At 39.9% G+C, this 23155-nt stretch overlaps 1 protein-coding gene and 1 long non-coding RNA gene across 2 annotated transcripts in view; both read right to left on the reverse strand.

The window, feature by feature from the left end:
- The window catches only part of CAMTA1 (calmodulin binding transcription activator 1), a 1525397-nt gene that overhangs the window by 1471067 nt on the left and 31175 nt on the right, over positions 1-23155 (reverse strand). The gene's annotated exons all lie outside the window — the stretch shown is intronic.
- On the reverse strand, positions 3742-19382 carry LOC117349083. Its single transcript, XR_004537109.1, has 3 exons — positions 19319-19382; positions 4555-4638; positions 3742-4182 (listed from the first exon to the last, which is right to left on the reverse strand). It is a non-coding gene; the product is annotated as an uncharacterized LOC117349083 (long non-coding RNA).

Below are 23155 nucleotides of genomic sequence, written 5' to 3' on the forward strand. Positions count from 1 at the left end.
GAAGAAGCCGTTGGTGAAACAAGTGTGCTCCATTGGGATTTTTTCAAGGTAAGTGCTGTAATTGTTTTCACTTAATGCCTCTTTCAGTCAAAAGATCTCAGCTGAGACCTATGCATTCTCCCAAGAAGCATGTCAAGCCCTCCCTTTTTTTCCCCATGATGTTGACTTTGCAAGCTATACCACAAGGAAATGGAGACAATGTCAAGTGAAAGACCTTCTAGACTGCATAGACAGCCAACTTCCCAGCTAAAGATTTCTCCTTCATTTTCAGGAGCTTCTCCTCTGCCTCATAATGCTCATGGAAGCAGTCAACTTCTCCTGGCCTTTGGAGACATCCATTAAGATGTTTAGCTTCATTATAACAACTAAGCCCTAAAAATTATATTCAATCTGAAGGTGTAATTATTAAAGATTCTCCTTTCACAGGTCAAGCAGGGTTTAAAACCTGTCTGTACCATGTACCTGTCTGTAGTTTTGTCTGTACCATGGTCCCATATCATCAAAATGGGAATAAAAATATACTTTATTAAGAAACTACAAATACAAAATTTAAAAAGAAAAGAAGAACACAGTATTGATAGAACAAAGAGAAAAACATCTGCAATAAAATTATTGGAAGTGCTTCAATTTAACATCCAATCAACAGAACAGAAAATACAAAACCAAGGTGTGCACAGGAAGGGCTGTGTAGGCTCACAAATTTAAACTAATTCTAAATTCTGGGAGAAATGTTCCATACTGATGCAGTTACCTACTTGTCTACCTGCTTCAATCCTGCTTATTGACAAAGAAAATAATTTTATTTTAGTGTATTTATTCTAACTGTCACATACTACTCCAAATTTAAACATACAGAATGACATTAAGGCCCGGATTCTCGAACCAGTGCTGATATCGGTGGCTACCTTAAAAACGGCCATTGATCGCGTGTCAATCACACATCAGCGCCAATTTTGGAGTCGTGCCAAAGTGAAAGATAGGCGCCGGAAATTTGGGCCAGAGTTTTCCGAGACTACATTTCCAGCGCCTTTGTTTGCATGAATTGCACTTATGTAGGTGCTTTAGGCCACCTAATGCCATGTTTGGTGTTGATCATGCCTACTTTGCTGTCTGGCGCTTATGTAGATACGATCCTGGCGCCAATTTTCTAGGCACTGGTATGTGCCTCAAATCTCGGTTAAAAACGCCATTTGGATGGCATTTTTAACAGAGGTATGGGTGCCTACCGGTGCCTAGAAAATTGGTGCCAGTTCAAGATTCCAAGCCTAAATCTAAATGCTGTTCAGTGAAACTACTTTTGTCATCTGAGCATTTTCCTTAGTTTACAATGTGACTCTAATGAATGACAAACTTTTATAGGTGGCAACTATACTCAGACTCTAAATTCATTTCAGTGCTCATTTAGCAGCTTCAGCTGTGTGCAATTAAATCATCAGCATTAAATGTTAAAAGAATTAAAAAATGAGACACTTAAAAAATAATCTGTGCTTCAGTGGGCCATGCATGATAGGAGAGTTTGCCTATGATCATTTATAAGACAGAAAGAGCTTTTTACAAAAGCCTATTGCTAATTTACACAGTTAACACAAATTAACCCATTAGCATTTTTATCCCAATAAAGAGAAAATGCTATATGAGGGGGTGCTGAAAAGTTCTCAGCCCAACCAACCAACTTCCTAAATTCTGAACATTTTGCCACTGTAGCTGAAAAGAGTGTTATCCTATTTCATTAAGTGCTAATTTGCAGAAATGAAATTCTATGTTTTGACATTGTTTCAGATCAATGATTGAACCATATCCACAACATTCTCTTCTTGGTTGGGCTGAGAACTTTCCAGCATCTCCTCATAGCTATGAATGCTTATATAAAAAAAGTGTGCTTATAGAACTTATTTTCAAAGCATATGGATGTCTCAAAAATGCCCAAATGAAGGCATATAAGGGATATCCACTACCGCAGTATTTTCAAATAGGAAGAGGGAGCGTAGTGAGCATGTTTTGGACAGGACTAGGGAGGGCCCAAAATCAGGACATCCAACAAAGATAACTGAACATGAAGAAACATCCAAGTCTAAGAAGAAGAATGGTCTAACTTAAACCTGTTTCAGTCACATCCAGGGTACAAACAAGGGGTGTCAGGTCAAAACCACGGAAGACAAAGGCGCGCGCCGAAGAAAATAACTGTTTTTAGGGGCTCCGACGGGGGGGGGCGTGGCTTTATACAGATCGCGCCGCGTTGTAGGGGTTTGGGGGGTTATAACCCCCCACATTTTACTGAAAACTTCACTTTTTCCCTAAAAACAGGGAAAAAGTTAAGTTTACAGTATAATGAGGGGGGTTACAACCCCTCAAACCACCCACAACGCCGCCGCGATCTGTATTAAGTAAAGTGGGGGGGGGGGGCTCCCCAACAAAACCCCCCATCGGAGCCCCTAAAAACTGTCATTTTCTTCGGGGCGCGCCTCCATCTTGCACTCAGTTGTCGGCACGCGCCTTTGTCTTCCGCGGTTTTGTCTATGAACCCAAACAAGGTGACCTGTGGCCACCGAAAAGATTAAGGCATGACACCTTCTTAATCCCCAAGTCACTGCTGTCCCCTTGCCTCTACCCTTAAAAGAGGAACTGGACTACCAGGCCCTGTGACAATTTCAGGTATTATTGGAATTCTGAACAGAGCAGAATGCAGATCTGAGAAGTAACCTACTGATTAGTGCAGTGGACTTTAAACCATGGGACCTGGATTCAAATCCCACTTTTAATTCTTACATTTTTGTTTTATTGTGAGCCCTTAAGAAACAGAAAAATACCTATAGTACCTAAATATTTAAGCCACCTACAAGCCTGAAGGCTCATGAAGAGATGTACATTCAGGTATAGTATGTTTTTTTCTGTTCCTGGAGGGCTCACAATTACAAAATAAGAGAATTAAATAGGATTCGAACCCTGGTCCCCTGGTTTAAAGTTCACTGCGGGGATGTCTGTGTAACCATTCTTCTAAGAATACTGCCAGACATGTCTTTGTCCCTGATTTTTTTACTTTCATATGTTGGATGCTCTGGTTTATAAAATGGTTGTTCATGATGGACATCCTCAGCATACAGACGTCCATCACACATATTTTTGAACAAGAAATCCAGACATATTTCCTGTTGAAAAATACATACGAGATGGAAGTCCATTTTGCACATTATGAGGTAGACAATACATCTCTATCTGACTTCCTGGCCTGTAAATGATTTTATGGGATTTTGTGTTTCCATCTTGTAGGAAGAAGATTTTAATAATGATACCGTTAGTTAATGTCTTTTTGTGTTTGTCTTGTTGAAACATGTTTGGCATTTCTCAAATATGTATGCATGTAATTTTGTAAAATGCATAGTTTTTATGCAGTATACTGTATAGATTTTTAAATAAATAAATAATCTTCAAAATCCTGGTGACAGCCTTCAAGCGATTCCATGGCATGGTTCCCCATAACATGATGGGAAAGCTTCCTATATGTCATTCAAAAAGGTCACTTCAGTCTCAACAGGAAACACGGCTCTGTATTTTCCTAGCGAACCTTCTCTACTTGGAAAGTGTTCAAAGACAATCCTATTCCCATAATGTGACCAAACTATGTAACTAGCTGCCTCTTCATGTCAGATCAATAGACAACTTATTATCCTTCTGAAAAGCAGTGAAAATGATCTTGTTTGCTAATCAGCTCACACTTTGAGAATAAGACTTAAGTTATCATAATTAAGCTTTGTACTGATGTTTATTGCTGCTAAAGTTACATAGTACTGAGAATAAGGTTTAAGTTATAACAATTTAGCTTTGTACTGATGTTTATTGCTGCTAAAGTTACATAGTACTGAGAATAAGGTTTAAGTTATAACAATTTAGCCATATATCTTCTGATGTATAACACTGCTAATGATACATATCTTGATCTGTATGCTGTTTAGTTCTTCTTTATTGTCCAATGTCTTCTAGCTAACTGTGGATATACTTATGCAACCTGTTCTGGGCTCCTGGGGAGTATAGGCTAAAAAACCAAATCAAAATAAATTAAATAAATAGACTTCTCTTCAAGGATAGCTGAAATTAAAAGCTGTGGTCGTCTGTTTGATTTAAAATTCCAAAGATTTTATCCAAATGCAAATTATCAACTATGAACAGGTAAATCTGGAGGGGATACTGCAAGAACAGAAAGGAATAAAGTAAGGAATTATAATATTGAAATTCAGTGACAAATTAATTTCTAAAAATGAAAAAGAAATTAAATCTAGTCATTAATGCAACTAAAACATGAATAAAAATAAAAAAAATATTGTAATGAAAAACATGCACTTAAAGAAATGAAGAGTTCAATTCTTTATTTTAAGGCCAATGGCAATAAGAAGTTTAATTCAGGAAAAAAATAAGAAATTATATATCATTTTTTTGTTAATAAACCAACAATTAAAAAGGAAAAAAATGTTACATTTTCTGAAAAGATGAAATATTATAACTTATATAAAACTTAAAAAGAAAATTAAAAAAGGCAAAATTAAAATATGAAATGATTACCAAGGTAATGCAGGTCAGGGTATCAAAGATGAAGGGTCACACATTATTAAAAAGAATTCCAAAAGGACATCTGCACCATGATCTCTGAAAAAAAGATGGAGCTACAGTAAGTAAAATATATACCTCACAATAAATCAAAGCTTATTGGGGGGAAAAACAACTATCTACTGCATGATTAATTATTACAGTTGAAGAATAAATCTGCTCAAGACTACAAAATACAGATTATCCTGCTAATAATTTATATATGGTATGTCTGATCATGTCATCATTTTATGCAAATTGAGCCATATGAAATGTGCTTTTCAGCCTTGGTTAGACCAATTCATTGTTTCTTCTAAGTTCCTCTTTACTTCCTTAACACATTACTATATAAGGAGCCACAACAGATGACTATGATTTCTCATTGTGGCCATTCCATACTGCCACTAGCTGATAGACTACCCTTCAAACATCTTTAAACTCTGACCCTAATAAGGACCTGCTATTTTTAAGCAATAGTGTCGCTGTGAAATTAATGTGGGTAACATCAAGACGACTAGAAAATGATATTTATGGAACTATGTTCAATGTGTCCCCAAACTGGGAGTCACAACAGTTTTTTGTTTACATATTTTTGTTGCAACACTGTACATATGTGGGTCAGTTATATATTATTTCCACATTTAAACCACAGAAGCCCAAAGAACTTAAAACACTTTTTAAGCTCTAAATAAAGCAAATATCAGCTTCATAAAACCCATCAGAAGGGAAACCTTATCACTTATAACCAAATGAAAATCAAACATTTACAACTTGGCAGATGACACTGAATAAAAACATGAGTATTTCTAATTTTGCAGCACCTTCACAATCAATTTAGATTGACTAGAAACATTTAATTCATTCACCCAAGCTTAAAAACTAAAACCATTTGCAGGCCAAAAAATGATCTTGTTGATCAAAATAAAGCCTTCCTCTGGAATGTCAAATACTAAAAAGTAATTCTATGGAGTCTGAGGTCCATAATTCAAGAAGCAGGTATTTTGCTGAACAGATGCATTAGCCATAAATCTACATAAACAGTTGCACTTTGATCAGAATCTGTTTGCTTTTGCATCTTCTAGCTTTCTGCTTCAAAAAACAGTGTTTTAAACTATTTGTATTTCTGCTAAAGAAAAAATGGGATGTAGTTTATATATTGTACCACAAGCAGCAACTGGGAAACAGCCAAATCAGGCAGTCAGTACCACAGAGTGCTCTTGAGATCAACCCCAGAAGAAAGTAAAGAAGCCACAGAGAAACTGTCTCCTATCAGATACAAAAAGGTCCATAGGGATGGTGTTCTATGGGACAAGCCTCCCAATTTGTCCAGCTCAGACATCCAAATAAGGAAGAGTTACAGGCATGGATAGGAAGAGAAAGAGAAAGAAGTGGTGGGGAGTTAGCCAGGACTTGTGGGACTCAACTGGGCTAGGAATCTTGTAACCATACTTGGGGAAGAGAAGTCTTTTACCTGTAGGTTGCCTTTTATCCAAGGACTACTTAAGAACCATGTTAACATCCAAGATGAGGTAGCTGTGAATATAATAATTGCTTCATCCTATTGGGAGGGAATGCTAAGAATAAAGGATCTCAATGAAAAGAGCCTAGAGCAAAGTTTGTGGCTCCCATAAAGTCAGTCGTACCTACATGTCCAAAGAGGTAAAAGATGTTGTGGCTTTTGACAGGACACCTGTTCAGTTAGGTTGGCATCTGGCATCTGCATAGTCCAGCAACAAGTAGAATGTTCAAAGGTTGGTTACTGAACCAGTGAGTCTGATTTTGGGGAGAAATGAATCAATTCATCTCTGGAGGGTAGGAGGGGGGGGTCACTGACCACTGGTGGAGTAAGGTGAGGTCATGTCTTCATTGCTCTAGTGATCATTTGGTCAGTTTGGGCACCTTTTTGGCATTTATTTGTTATGAAAAGAAATCTAGCCTCAAATGTGCCCTGGAAATACTCTACAATGTTCCATTATTACAGAAAAACATCCTAATCATGAGCCCTAGTTCCATCCAACACCCCCCCTTAAGATTTAGAAGCACTGCTGACAAGAAGCATAGAAAATCCATCTAGAAAATATTTATTTATTTAAAAATGTATACCCCGCCTAAAAATACCTAGGTGGTTTCAAATTAACATACACAGTCCTGTTAAAAACAAGCATTACATTTATATATGATAGTACATTTTAATATCTGCCCTACTTCTTAGCCCTCTCACTCCCTCACATAAAAACACTTACAAACAAATGAGTAATTTTTAAAACACTGCTCTCCCCTCACACAATTGCATTTGCCGCCGCAAGGCATTCCAAAGTTTTATCCCAGTTGATGAAAACATTGCATCATTACTTATCTTTACCCTGGGGCTGCTTTATCCACTGACAATCTAATACTACTTTCAGATCACAATACCCTCCTAGGATAAGAACATAAGATTTGCTACTGCTGGGTCAGACCAGTGGTTCATCGTGCCCAGCAGTCCGCTCAGGTGGCAGCCCTTAGGTCAAAAACCTGTGCCCTATTTGGGTCTAGCCTTACCTGCGTATGTTCTGTTCCAGCAGGAACTTATCCAACCTTTTCTTGAATCCCTGAAGAGTGCTTTCCCCTATAACAGCCTCTGGAAGAGCATTCCAGATTTCTACCACTCTCTGGGTGAAGAAGAACTTCTTTACGTTTGTACGGAATCTATTCCCTTTTAACTTTAGCGAGTGCCCTCTCATTCTCTTCACCATGCAGAGGGTGAACAATCTCTCTTTCTCTACTAAGTCAATTCCCTTCAATATCTTGAATGTTTTGATCATTTCCCCTCTCAGACTCCTCTTTTCAAGGGAGAAGAGGCCCAGTTTCTCCAGCCTCTCATTGTATGGCAACTCCTCCAGCCCCTTAACCATTTTTGTCGCTCTTCTCTGGACCCTTTCGAATAGTACTATGGAAACATGTAGAGGTCACATCATATACAGTTTGATGGATTATTGACAGAACCTCATACTGCACCCTCTGTTGAACAGGGAGCCAGTTCAATTGCCTCAAAAGAGGCATCACCTAGGCTATTCATGGTGCCCTAGTTAATAATCTTGTAGCTGAATTCATCAAAAGTTGTAAAGCTTTGCATTATAATTTTGTTATTCCTAAATACAGCACATTACAGCAGTCCAATCTACCAAAACCATTGATTGTACCACAGTTCGAAAATCATTAGGCACATTGACTTTACTCTGTACAACATATGCAACTGTCCATAACCCGTCTGAATAGTTTTTAAGATCCGATGGCTCATTGTCAGGGCAGCATCAAGCCAAACCTCTAAAACCAACATCTCTATTCACATTCAACCGCTCTCCCATCACATTCATCTTCTCCAACTCAACCTCTTTTTTATCATTCCCACCTATCATAACTTCAGTTTTGCTTACATTCAACCGTAATCCATGATTTACCATCCACTCTAACTTCCTTCATACAATCATTCAACCGACTTGCAATCTTTAACTGCTTTTGCAATCAGAAAACAAAAATATATCGTCAGCATACATTCTACACTGAACTCCTAGATTTCAAAACACTTCACCTAATTCAGCCATATAAATATTAAACAATAAGGGCAACAAAGCCGAGCCTTGTGAAACTCTTCTCTCCACTAAACAGATTTAGAAACCATTACACCATTTTTTACCCGTAATGCTCTGGAAGGTTTGGCAAGAAAAACATCCATCTGCCCCTTTATACCACTTTTCGGACATTTTTCTTTCTTGAAAATAATCCCCTTGATGTACTAGTGCAGTCTTTTGGCTTTCAATTGGACGAATTGGATTTTAAATCACCGATATATGCTGATGACATCACCATGATGCTCCCACTCAGTTTTGACTGGGTTGAGACTCAAAATCAGTTAAAATGTTGTATGCATATTACATAGAAAAAAACCCCAAACTTTTATTGGTGTCCCTTGATAATCATCCTTGGACTAATCTTTCTTTTCAACTGGATAAAGACTTATGGAGCTGCTCCTCTTTCCTCCTAAACCTTCTGCTGCTCTTCCTCCATTCTCCCTCTCTGTAAATAATACTGTCATTGTTCATCTGTAAATAATACTGCTCACAACCTTGGAGTCGTCTTCGATTCCAACTTCCCATTTTCTAAGCACATCCAACAAATGCTAAGGCCTGTTACTTCTCTCTCATCACCAAAATTCACCTTTTCCTCTCTAGCACACTACCTGGATTCCCTTGACCACATTCTCGTAACCTCACACTTAGATTACTGCAATCTACTTCTAACTGGTCTCCTGCAGTGTCAACTCTCCCCCCTGCAATCGGTGCAAAACTCTGCTGCATGACTCATCTTCTACCAACCTCGTAACCACTCTCCTTAAATCACTTCATTGATTTCCTATACGCCTTCACATACAGTTCAAGCTCCTACTGCTGACCTACAAGTGTGTTTATTCTGCTGCCCCTCAATATCTCTCCTCTCTTCTCTCTCCTTATACGCCTCCCAGAGAAGTTTCAAGTTTAATTAATTTTAATATACCGACCATTGACGTGCATCTAGCCGGTTTACAATGCTAAAAATGAAAGGTTAAAATAAATTTTTGTAGTGGGGGGGAAATTTTAACATTAAATAGACAAATTACAAATACGAACATGAGTTTGAGGAGAAAGGGAGAGGGGAAAGTTAATTATATCATTAAAAACAAATTAATTAAAAGTTGCTTTTAGCTGTACCCTTTCTCCTCTACTGCCAATTCCAGACTTTGTTCCTTTCATCTAGCTGCTCCCTATGCCTGGAATAAATTACCTCAGTTTGTCCACCAAGCCCCTTATCTTACCTTGTTTAAAAGCAGACTGAACCTACCTTGATATACAGTTATAGTTATTTTATTTGATATACTGATGTTTTTAACAAGTCAAATCAAAGTGGTTTACAATAAAATATAGGGTTTAATCCATAACCTACTCCCCTCTACCCACCAACCTAGCCAGCAGATTAACCATTCCCCTTAACTGTATCAATGACATCCTATTTGTCTGTCTTGTCTGTTTAGATTGTAAATTCTTTCGAGCAGGAACTGTCTTCTTTGTGACTTTGTACAGTGCTGTATAAGTCTGGTAGCGCTATAGAAATAAATTAACAGTAGTAGTAGCAGTATTCAATAAAATCCACAGCATTCATTTTGGTGTTCAATCAGACAAATTGCTATCTATAGAACATTATTTTCTTCTAATTTAGAAATTGTGTTCCATTAGGTAATACAGTAGAATCCCAATTAACCGGCATTCAAGCAACTGGCACTCTCACCCATCCGACAAAAAAAATTGTCGGCAAAAAATAAAAGATTCATCCTCCCTCCAGCCCCTGAAGAAAACAACGGCAGTGGTCTTGAGTCGCAAACCCTCTCTCCCTTCCCGAAGCAGTGGCAGCGGTCCTGAGTCATGAACTCCCTCCCTCTAGCACTGAAGCAGTAGCAGCGATCCTGACTCAAACCCTCCCTCCAGCCCTGAAGCAGTGGCAACGGTTCTGAGCCGCGAACCCCTCCTTCCCCCAGCCCTGAAGCAATGACAGCAGCCTTGATCCATGATACCCCCCCTCCAGCCCCAAAACACCAGCTGCAGCAGTGATCCTGAGCTACAAACCCCCTCCCTCCCTCCTTTACCCAAAACAACAGCGGCAGCCAGTCAGAAGAGGCAGCGCTAAAAAGAGACTGCTCGTGGCCACAAAAAAGACTGAAAAAAATAAAGAAATAAATAAATAGAGTAGATCAGAAAGATTCCTTCCGGCTCGTATGCAGAAGGAAAAATTGAAGAAGGCAGCAGAGCCCTCTGGTGAAGGAGGAGGGATTCCAAAGCAGGAGTGGATTCCTTCTGCACGGCTCGCGAGCACTGGGATATTGCCCACTCATCCAGAATGACACACTAGAAGAGTGTTTATGTTGGTTGCTCAAAAACAGTGCTTAAAAAACTTTAGACAATTCAGAACACTTAACTTTTCTGCCAACAGATAGAGTAACTCTTTCTTTGTCTGATTGCATTGCCTCCCGATCAAGGCTTCTGTAAAATTTAAGATATTTATGATTGCTTTCAAAATATTACATGGTACAGCCCCAGACTATTTAGCAAGTTCTGTTTAACATCTCATGGTAACTATTACCTTAGGAACCAGATGAGGTTAAGTCTTCCAGATAGTCAAAGGGATTAGGTCTCAAACATGCTAACTCCTTGTTTATGTATTGAATTATTTTAATTTGAAATTCCTTTCCTATTGAAAATAGATATTTAACAGATTACTCTGTCATTTCGAAGAACAGTTAAAACATGTTTGTTTAGAAAATATTGGATTGATGGTTAATTACCAATTCATTTAAATCTTTAGATATCAAGCTGTATCTCCTGGGGTATTCCCAACTCTTTCATGTGACCTGCTTTGAACTGAATAGGTACATGTGCGGATTATAAGAACTGGAAAGTAGGAAAGAAAAAAAAAAAAATCCCTTAGTAGTAAACAGTCAAATTTCTGGGAGCCATTTAATTCACAGTTTTATTCTCAAGCTCTACTACTGGAATTTTTATGATTATTATGATTATTATTATTTTAACCAACCAGTTTTCTCCTGCTGCACTGGGCTTCCAGTTAACTCTTAAAAGGCCTCAAATGGTACTGTACCGTCAGCCTATACTATATTCATGTTTTACTGTACATATAGCATTATGATGCTTGCATATGATTCCGAAGAGTATAAATACACCAGCATCCCAATTTACTTCAATTTAGAGTTGAGGGAATACATCACTACAGGGTGGATTTGATTTAAATTACTAGTCAGAAAGACGATTTAAAGCATGCCTGTGACATTATGAACAAATTAATGGAATCCATTTACCAAAAAAAAATGTAAAACATTACAAGAGTATACAGCCTCATGCTATATAATTAAAAACTAATCCTTATTTCATGATGAATAACTTTTGGACTATAATGTATCTTACATAGAAAACTATCTTGCTTTTTTGAAGAACAATCTATTTTTTAAAAAATCCAATTTACATCAAAATGTCCAATTTAAATTTTAAAAAAGCTGGAGTCACGTGATGTTCTGAGTGAGGCAGGACGTATTTCTGTTGAGCTCTAGGGCCCTGAGTTGCATCTACCCCCATCGGGCTTAACTTAATTCTTTTATATTGTGTTTTCTACCTACTGATTAATAACCCCCCCCCCCCCCCCCCAATGACTAAGATAAAGAAACAAGCAGAGCAAACAGAAACACTCCTTCAGGCTCATGTACAGAAGGAAAAACTATAGGGAGGGCAGCAAAGCCCTCTGTGAAGCAGGAGGGATTTAGAAAAAAAATTGTCAATTCCTTCTGCAAGACTCGCAGCTATAGGGAAATTACCCACTTGTCCAGAGTTACATACCTATTGCATCGGAAACATATTTATAAATGATCTGGAAATTAGAACAAGTGAGGTGATTAAATTTAAAGTTTTTAAAGCCATGCAGGCTGTGAAAAATTGCAGGCAGTTCTTAGGAAATTGGAAGACTTGGCATCCAAACGGCAGATTAAATTTAATGTGGACAAATGCAAAGTGATGTGCATTGGGAAGAATAATCCAAATCATAGTTACCGGATGCTAGAGTCCACCTTAGGAGTCAGGGACTAAGGAAAAGATCTAGGTGTCATCATAGACAATATGCTGAAACCTTCCTCCTAAAGTGCAGTAGCGGCCCCCCAAAAAAAGCAAGCAAACAAGATGCTAGGAATTATTTTAAAAAGTATGGGAAATAAGACTAAGATTATAATGCCTCTGTATTGCTTCATCGTATGGCCTCGCCTTAAGTATTGCATTCAATACTTTCAATAATTTTTTTTTAAACTCACAGAATAGTTAAGCTCTGGAACACATTGCCAAAGGATTTAGGAACAGCAGTTAACGTAGATGGGTTTAAAAAAGGTTTGGACAAGTTCCTGGAGAAAATGTCCATAACTTGTTACTTAGATAGAAATGGGGAAGACAATGGGATTGGTAGCATGGAATGTTGCTATTATTTGTGTTTTTGCCAGGTATTTGTGACCTGGATTGTCTATTGTGGAAACAGGATACTGGGCTGGATGGGCCATTGGTCTGAACCAGTATGGTCGATACTTAACCAGATAAGTTAATTGGGGAAATAGAACCACATAAATAGCAGTCCTATCTTTGTTCAATTTAACTTATTGGGTTAAGGACAGAATATTGGCATTTATCTAATTAAGTGGCAGCCATTAGGTATGCCAAGATATTTAATATTTATAGCTAGACATGGCCCAGTATTAAATATCAGGGCACAATTTCAGCAGCAGCATTCAACATTAAAAAACCAAATCAAAATAATGTCCACTGCTAGTTGATTGAATATTATCCCCCTAGATGTGCTACATGGTAACATAGTAGATGACAGCAGACAAAAGACCTGTATGGTCCATCCAGTCTGTCCAATGAGATAAACTAGTCTAACCCTGAAAGATTGAATAAGAATGTTTTAAAGTTTCTCATTCTTCCATTTATCTCTCTCTCTCTCTCTCTAAATCCCAAAAAATATTTTGTAAGAAGCTCTTTAGCTTTGGAACAGAATGTCTTGAGACCAAAACAAAAAACAAAACACAAAGTCACTGTCCTTAAGAAAGAAAAACATTTAACCAATGACATTTACCAAAGGAAGTCCACAAAAGCCACTAAAAATTTAAATTGACCAAAACTGCTTTTAGAATTAGCTTTTCTTTTTCTAGCTGTATTACTTGTTCCTTGGATCACATAAACCAAAGCAAACTGGAATTGTACTTGTTAATATTTTATGATTTCTCCAGATCTTTTTAAAAATTGATACTCAAATATGCTCTATATTACAGTTAAGGCAGTTTAATCTCTCATCTGCTTAGAGGCTAGTGAATCAAAATTACAAAACCAGCAAATGATGCACTAACCCACTAGACATAATGCAAAAATAATGTGCTAACACACTGAAAACAGATGCAAAACCAATCTTACAAATCCCAGCCTCCTGTGCAAGAAAAAGTGCATCTGTTTGCTGGAGGGCCTTCTAAAACTTGCTTTAGGTTTAAAGAATTCTGTATTGAGGAATTTGTGGGGAAGACTTATTTGTTTACTGAATTTTATGTTTGTGCTTGAAATTGTGGATGTAAATGTTTTGTACATTGCTTAGATTTAAGCGATTAATAATTTTTTTAAAAATAAATAGTACATAAATAAATTAACTCCAAATATTCATGTAGTAAAAATGGAGAGTTTTAATGAATAAAAAAATACAAAATTTTTTAAAATTCTGTCTATCTACTCTTTAGCAACTACCACAGCTACTGTAAAACTGTTAGGAATTTATACATACACATCCCTTTTATCAAGATGTGTTTGAGATTTTTAGCATGGGCTGGTGAGGTAAGTACTCCAATACTTATAGGAATTCTTTGAGTATTGGAACATTTTACTGTGCCGGCTCACACTAGGTGCAGCTTTGATAAAAGGGGTCCTTAGTCTCCCCCCCATTGTTTTTCTTTTTTGGGGGGAAGAGTAGCAACACCTGTTCAGAGGCAAGACATGCCAAAAAAAAAAGATAAGGGCTCTTGAGGTTGGAGAAAAGGAGATGGTCAAAGGGAGTGATGATTGATTCAACTCAGTATCTATCTATCAGGTATCAAGTCGTTTATTCTTTCAAATACAGAGAGGTAGGGGAGCTTGCAATGAAGTTACTAAGTAGTGCCATTAAACCAATTTTTCCCCCTCAGCACATGATTAACATAGTAGAATATGCAGATAAAGACCTGCATTTCTATCTAGTTTGAACATCAAGATAACTGGAATCAAACCCTCTGGAAATTACTGCTGGAATAGCTATGTTTTTAAAGGTCTGGAAAGCCAGTGCCATCTTTCTATCTTTTGGGATCATACTTGTGACTTACATTGGCTATTGTTAAAAAAAGGATGGAAAAATTATGTTCTTACCTGTTTATTTTCTTTCCTTTAGTAGCAGCAGATTAATCCAGAGACCAGTGGGATAGCACACATCGACCAGCAGGTGGAGATAGAGAAACTGATTAACAGGCGGTCCTATAGGTTGGCATTCTTCCTGTATATCCAGTATCGCTCCTTGCCCAAGCATCATTGTTGACTGCGATTTGCTGGAGCACGGGCTGGCTGAACTGTCGGGGGTTTCACCGCACGAAAGGAATTCTGTGAAAATCTAGGTCTAGAATTAGAGGGCTGAAAAGACGGCTTTCCTGGTCTATATCTCTTAACATCCCGGAAGCGAGATCTGGCAGATGAGGTTTTCCAAAGGCGGTCTAGGTCTATCCTCCGGCAACCTCTGTGTTTTGGTATCACCAAAATCCTTCACCAGCTTATCCAAATCCTCACCAAATAACAGACGACCTTTAAAAGGGAGTTTCACGAGCCTAAGCTTGGACGCCACATCCACTGCCCAATTACGGAGCCACAAAGATCTGTGAGAAACCACGGAAAGAGACATTTGTTTCGCAGAAGCACGAATAATATCATACAAGGCATCCACCAAATACGCCAAACCCAATTCCACATCTGCCAATTCGGAGGGAACTGAATTTCCGGACTCCATCAGGTTATCCACCATCAGTTGAGACCATTGCAGACATGCACGCGCAGCATATGAACTGCAAACTGCGGCCTGCAAGGTAACTGCTGCAACCTCAAAGGACATCTTAAGCGAAGATTCAATCTTCCTATCCTGAACATCCTTCAGCGCAACACCCCCGTCAACTGGCAAAGTAGTCTTCTTGGTGACCGCGGCCACCAACGCGTCTACCCTAGGCAGCTTAAACTTCTCCAGTTCATTCGGGGCAATAGGGTACAACTGCCGCATGGCTTTCATCACCCAGAGACTCGCCTCCGGTGTGTCCCATTGCGTCGTAATAAGCTCTTGCATGGCCTCATGAACCGGAAAGGATCTAGGCAGCTTTCACATATCTGCCATAAGCGGGTTTGAGGACCCAGATACCAGCGGATCCTCCTGCGAGATGTTTAATCCTTGCAAAGCTTTAGAAATTAACAAGGAAAGTTCTTCTCTGTGAAAAAGACGGAGCGCTGTAGGATCATCCACGTCGTCTCCTCCGCGTCCAAGTCCATCACCTCTCCCTCTTCCAATGACTCTGGAAGAGTCAGAGACAAGGGGGAGACTGAGGCAGGGTCCCCTTCATCTGCGGCAGCAAGTCTGCGACACTTTGCCGCCTGAGACTGCACCTGAGGTGAAAAAGTAGTAGTAGTAGGGAGCAAAGAAACATTCAAATTCGGGGACTGTGCAGACAGAGAGCTCTGCAATAAAAAGGCACGGTGCATCAACATCACAAACTCCGGCGAAAAAGTGCCCTGCAAAAACCCTGTCGACCCAGCCTGCACCGTGGACTTGAGCGAAACCACGTCTTCTACCAGCTCTCCTGAAGCGCCAACAACCGCCAAACTCTCCCTAGACACTGATGCGCCCTATAGCGCTGCGGGCCCAACCGCAAGGGAATAGGAGCTCGACCGCGCCTCCCCAGCGCGGGAAAACTGCAACTCACTAGCCGGCAGCATGGACTCCTCGGCTGTAGCGTCCACACACCTGGCGGAGCACAGCCCCGACAGTGTTCTGCGCTTCCCACAGCGCAAACACCGTTTAACCACCTCTGCCGCCATAGTGTGTTGTTTTTATTTTTTAAAAGGCAACAATCCCACACCAGAGAAAGCCCGCAAAAAAACACAACGTTGCACACCAAAAACACCAGCAAATTCCTCAAGCAGCACCAGACACCCGAGTGCAAGAAATTCTTACTCACCAAAACACTTCACCCAACACAACAGCAGAGAAGTTAAGGCTGGCAGTTGCAAGCTGTAAGCTGACCAGAAGTACAGCACAGCTCCTCACTGTGAGGCTCTTTTTTTTTTTTTTTTTTTTTAAGGAAAGAAGAAAATTCAAAGCCCTTGGAAGACCCCTCAATCCACTGGAGGGGAGGGTGGAGTAGGGACCTGGTGTAACTCCCAAAGCTGGCACCGCTCAGCCAGATACCCCTTTCTACCCGAAGAGAAATATTCTCAACAGAAGAAATGCAAACTCCACATAATGTCACCAGGCATAGCCAGAATCCAGGAGCTAGATGGATAGCTACCAACCCCTGCTGGGAGATAGAGCATACTGGATATACAGGAGGAATGCCAACCTATAGGACCGCCTGTTTTTATGTCTGCTATGTATAAATTGCACTATACAGGAGGAAATGTGAGGGGCAATTTTATGTGATTAATTGCACAATTAAAAAATTTAAATCACAATCATGCAATTCAAAATTTTAAATCAATGTACAACCCTAAAAAAAGAAAAAAAAAATCTATCTGGTATCCCTCAAAAGCATTTGTCAATCTACTTTTCATAACATCTTTGTTAATCCATTTTTTGCTGTTCTTGTAAATGACAACACCACATCTAGAAAATATTTTGCAAAGCACCATAACCAAGAACTTCAGCACAGCCCAACACCACAGTGAAGGTCATCTTTTTATGGCATGTGGTTGCTATATCCACCATTTTGCTGCAACACTCAATGACTGTTTACACGGAAGGTATGTCAAATGTCATTGGCACTTAGACAATATAATAAATATGGACCTCCTGCTACTCCTCTTTGACAAAGTCTTAGAAACTTGCCACTTTATCTTCAGTCATTCAATAGCTTTTGTCCTACAGTTGTTCTTGCCTTAAAAATCAATTTCTTATCATAAACTGTGGGTCCAGTTGCCCCTCCATTGAAATCTGTTGCGTTCATCTGCACAGCTAACTCTATGGCCTGACAATTAATGCATCCGACTGAAACAATGCTGCAACTTCCCCATTGTAAAAGTACCATTCCTTAAGTCTCATCTCTAACTTCAGCCATTTTGAAGGCTTACCTTGTCAAGCACATTTTTGTGGGGTTGAATTTTGCCAGCATTTCTTTTTTTCTGGTCACAAACCAATTTGTCATCCACAGAGAAAAATGTCCATTGCCTTCTCATATTCAATTGCTCACAGTGTAAAGTCTGTAGTGTATGACTTATGTTTTGGCATGATTTCCTGTATTAGGTCAGCCTAATATTACAAGGGTCAACTTATTCAAAAGGAAGGACAGCACAGAACACTTTACATACAAGTTTTAAATGCATGTATACTGGTGTTTCCTGTGGTCTAATTGCCTTATCTACTATAATAAAATGCTAAGCGCGCATGCGCACTCTTACCGCCGTGTTCCCTAATCCCTGATCTGTCGGGCTATGGCCAACAGGAGTGCGCATACGCGATTACCACGCATTTTACACTTCACAGACTGCTCAGCACACACAGCACCTGCACCGGAGAAGTGCGCAAGTCATCCAGCCAGCGTAAGGAGGGGCTACCAGCATCTGCCTCGGGCTCCACGTCACTTCCTGTCAACGCGGCCGCTACCTCCCGCTTAAGTAGTTCTTGCATGCAGTGGCTGTCGGAGCCTGCATGCTGCGGCGGCTTGAGGCGGCTGTTGACGGAGGGCAGACATGAACGGAGGTAAGGGTTGCTGCTGGACAGGGGAAGAGGTGCTGATGGATGGGGGGGGCAGAAAAAGGAAGGGAGGCCTACTGCTGGAAAGGGGGAGCAGAAAAGAGGTGCTGCTGGACAGGGGAAGAGGTGCTGATGGACAGGGGGAGAAGAAAAAGGAAGGGAGGCCTACTGCTGGACAGGGGGAGCAGGAAAGAGGTGCTGCTGGACAGTGGAAGAGGTGCTGATGGACAGGGGGAGAAGAAAAAGGAAGGGAGGCCTACTGCTGGACAGGGGGAGCAAGAAAGAGGTGCTGCTGGACAGGGGGGGAGGTAAAACAAAGGGAGAAGGGCTGCTGCTGGATAAGGGGAGCAGTGAAGGGGTGGTGGTGGACAGCCGAGGAGAAAGAAAGAAAGACAGAAATACAGAAAGAGGCTAAGGAGAGAGAGAGAAAGAAACCTGAAGTCATAATGCCACTCTACAGAACCATGGTGAGACCTCATCTGGAATACTGTGTGCAATTCTGGAGGCCACATTACCGGAAAGACGTGCTTCGAGCTGAATCGGTCCAGCGGATGGCCACCAGGATGGTCGCCGGACTCAAGGGTCTCTCATACGAAGAAAGACTGGGCAAACTGCAGCTCTATACCCTGGAGGAGCGCAGAGAACGGGGTGACATGATTGAGACATTTAAGTACGTCACTGGTCGCGTCGAGATGGAAAACGATATATTCTTTCCCAAGGGACCCTCGGTCACAAGGGGGCACCCCCTCAAACTCAGAGGGGGGAAATTTAGTGGTGACACAAGGAAGTATTTCTTCACGGAAAGGGTGGTAGATCACTGGAACAAACTTCCGGTGCAGGTGATCAAGGCCACCAGCGTGCTTGATTTTAAGAATAAATGGGACATACACGTGGGATCCCTACGAGGGCCAAGTTAAGGAACTGGGTCACTAGCACTCAATGGGGTGGGTCAATAGAGTGGGCAGACTTGATGGGCTGTGGCCCTTTTCTGCCGTCATCTTTCTATGTTTCTATGTTTCTATATATTCTAGCACCCATTAATGTAACGGGCTATAAGACTAGTTCTTTATAATTGCAAAAAATACAAAGATGTGGGCTATCTATAGTTTTACCTACAAAACTAGTGCTTCTCTACAGGTTGTACATGGATGTATAAGAGTGTTCCCTAGCTCACCTTTGCAGGTTTAAAGCCTGATTAAGCTGTGAACCATTTTCTGAGCAATAAAATTATGGATGCTAAAGGACTTCTTGTAATACTGGTTTCTGGCTGACATCATCCAAGGATATGCTGTTTATATGGAACACCTGTGAAAAGTTTGGGGAAGAGATGTTCACAAGATTATAAAAAGAGATGAGGTATTCATGGACAGATATCTCAATAGTGAGCCATCTTGTACTGGCTCTAATAAGGAGTTCCATCTGGACGGCTCAGGGCCTCTCATTAGCCAAAGTTGTGTTGCGGTATATAAGCTGTTATTATTATTATATCATCTGCTGCACAGGTATACGATAGCCGACTGGTCCAGACACAACACCTGGTGACTAATGGGGCAGAGCAGAGTTCAGGCTTTGATGAAGAGATTTAACACCCCCCCCATCCCTTTTTACAAAACTATAACATGGTTTTTAGCACCGGCCAAGGCGGTAACAGCTCCAATGCTCATAGGAATTCTATGAGCATCGGAGCTGATACTGCCATGGCCAGAGCTAAAAACTGAGCTACTGTTTTGTAAAAGGTGGGGGTTAGTTCTATAGAGCTCAGATGATCTGGTGGCATACACAGCTTTCTAAGGAGAGGGACTAGTAATAGTTGGAGATACACCAAAAAGCTAAATCTTTCTGTGAAAATTTCTTGCAGTTACAGAAACGCCTTCTAAAAACTGAGAATTTACATCTTCTGACAGAAGAAGTCTGGCATTCTGTGACAAGCAGAAAACATTATCTAGCTTACCTTGTAAACCATCCAGCTGCTGCTGACATAGCTCACTGTTACAAGAACAGCTAGAGCTAAGGAAGGAAGATCCTATCTAATCCAAGTGTAAGCTGTCTCCAGACGCCACTGACCGCAAAGATGAGAGAAAGGTTCATCCCTATGTTTTTGGGGCATAGTTAGTGATCTGTCCTCAGATTGTAAAGGACAAGTTAGATTCTCAGGTACTTAGCCAACAAACCACTTCTCAGGAAACCATTAATTGTGCTGTGACAGTATCTATACTGTGCAATCCTTTCTTATACCAAAAGAACTTATTCTGTAAACTTGCTTGCTATATTTGCCAATAATCATTATTATTCTATAACAGTTATTATATTTTTAGATAGACAGATATAGAGGGGCCCAAAAAAAGTACACACACACTTCAATAATAGTTATTTATGCCCTATTTCAATATCCAAATTGAATTATGTTGGCAATGTATAGTATGTTGTTTCTAAAGATGTCAGTAGTTGCACGATTGCTAAAGCCACCTTGTGGCCATCTGCATTTATGCAGATATTTTTCATGTTGAAGTGTGTACTGTACATACTCGAATATAAACTGGGATTTTTTGATTAATTTTCAATACTCCTTCCATTTCAGTATGGATTCCGCCCAAATTATAGCACTGAAACTCTCTTTATTTCACTGGTTGCGAAGGTTCAACATTTTCTGGCCCTTGGCCGTTGTGCTTTAACTTGATCTTTCGGCAGCTTTCGATGTCATGGATCATGATATTCTAATACAACTTTTGATTGACATTGGATTAGATCAAGGAGTTTTGAACTGGTTCAGTGGTTTCTTAAAACTACGATCGTCTCAAGTGTACATTGAGAATAAATTTTCTTCACCATGGTCCCCTACCTCAGGGCTCTCCATTGTCTCCCATATTGTTTAATATATACATGACGACATTGAAATATTTGAAATTAAAATATTTGAAATTATCTATCTCAGAATCAATTTTTACATACGCTGATGACATTTTTATCTTACTTGAAGTAGACCCATCATTGTCAAATTTAACAGCGGATATTAACTCTTGCATTTCTAGACTTCAAGATTGGGCCTCTTTTGTACATATGAAGTTAAATGCCACTAAAACTAAACTATTACGGTTCAGTCCTGTTACATATAATTTACCTTCTTCTATAAGATTAAATTTGGGTGACTCTCTAAAGATTGAATATTCATCTAGAATCTTGGGCTTTGTCTTGGATTCCACTCTTTCTATGACAAACCAAATTAATAACATATCCAAAAAATATTTTTTTAGCTTACAGATGCTGAGGAGAGTTTGCTGCTTTTTTCATCAACATCATTTTACTTTACCGGTCCAGGCTATAATATTGGCTTATCTGGACTATGCTAATTCCCTTTACATAGATTTAAGTACATGCAACTTGACGAGATTACAACTCATTCAGAATACGGCTGCCAAAATAGTTTATGGTAAAAATAAATATGATCATGTTACTCCATTGTTGAGGGCATTGCACTGGCTTCCAATATATTGGAGGGTCCAGTTTAAATGTGATTTAAGAGTTTATATGGGATCTTTTCCCCACTATTTCCTCTCTCTCTTAATTCTCATCGTTTTCAGTCTATAAGGACTATACATAAAATTTAAATTAATGTTCCTTGCCATTAAAGGGATTCAAACTCTAGGTAGGCTTTCACATTCTTTACCATTTACTATTTAAAATTTGGAATGATCTTCCTTCAGTTATTAGAACTCTCTCTTCGCTGACTTGTTTTAGAAAAACCTTGAAAACATATCTATTTACAAAACATTTTACTAATAACTGATAGAAATCCCTAGCTAACATCTCTCTGTTGACATTTACTGATTTTCCCTTTTTTTTTTTTAATTACTGTTTATCTATGGTCTTAAGATTAAATTTTGTTAACAGGTTCGAGTCCCTCTGTGAATGACCCGGTATATAAGACTAAAAGATTAGATTAGAAAAAAAAATTTGCCCAAAAATGGGGGTCCCAGTTTATATTCGGGCCAGCGCCCAGCACTTATCCAATTCCTTCCCAGACTTATTGCAGGCCTCCACCGTGCCGCCAGGCTCTGCATCCTGTCTACCCCTCCTTGCCCTGTCATTCGTACCTTCTATGTCGCTGGAATCCCTGGTGGTCCAGAGGTGTAGCAGGCAGAAGAGAGTTTTCCACACTCCTGCCTTGCTGCTAACCCAGTCAGTCGCTGCCACTTCAGCTGATGAGTGGTACTAAGTAGGAGCGCGCTTTGGTGATGCTGCTTGGTGCTAAGCGGCTTTCTGAATGGCAGGGAGGGAGGACAGGGTGGAGAGCCTGGGAGGGAAGGGAGCTGTGTGCAGTGCCTGGCGGGGAGGGGGCTGTGTGCAGAGCCTGACAGATGAGAGAGTGGGTGCTGGGTGCAGATCCTGGCAGGGCAGGGCATTTGAATATTAAGCCGCTCGACTTATATTCGAGTCAACCATTTTTCCTCCTTTTGGGGGAAAAATGGGGGTCTCGATTCATATTCGGATTGACATATTCGAGTATATACGGTATATATTTTTTTGAGCTCCTCTGTATATGTTTAACGTAGCAAGCAAGCTTACAAAATAAGTCTTTGAAGGTTACATAGAGCTACGGGTTATATATGTGAAAATATGGTATATTTTAATTTATTCATGCATTGAAAACATCCATTTGCCTTATCAAGAAATACAAAGATGTGGGCTATCTATAGTTTTACCTACAAAACCAGTGCTTCCCTACAGGTTGTACGTGGATGTATAAGGGTGCTCCCTAGCTCACTTTTGCAGCCTTAAAGCCTGATTAGGCCGTGAACCATTTTCTGAGGAATACAAATATGGATGCTAAAGGACATCATGTTAACACTGTTTTTTGGCTGACATTATCCAAGGATATACCGTTTGTATGGAACGCCTGTGAAAAGTGTGCAATGTGATGTGAAACGTTTTTTTAAACAGCGCTATGTGACAGAGCCTGCCAACTGGATCAATATAATTGGCGTCTATTTAAAGCCGTTCACTATCTTGAAGC

The sequence above is a fragment of the Geotrypetes seraphini genome, chromosome 15, assembly GCF_902459505.1.
Source record: "Geotrypetes seraphini chromosome 15, aGeoSer1.1, whole genome shotgun sequence".
In the NCBI taxonomy this organism is placed as follows: domain Eukaryota; kingdom Metazoa; phylum Chordata; class Amphibia; order Gymnophiona; family Dermophiidae; genus Geotrypetes; species Geotrypetes seraphini.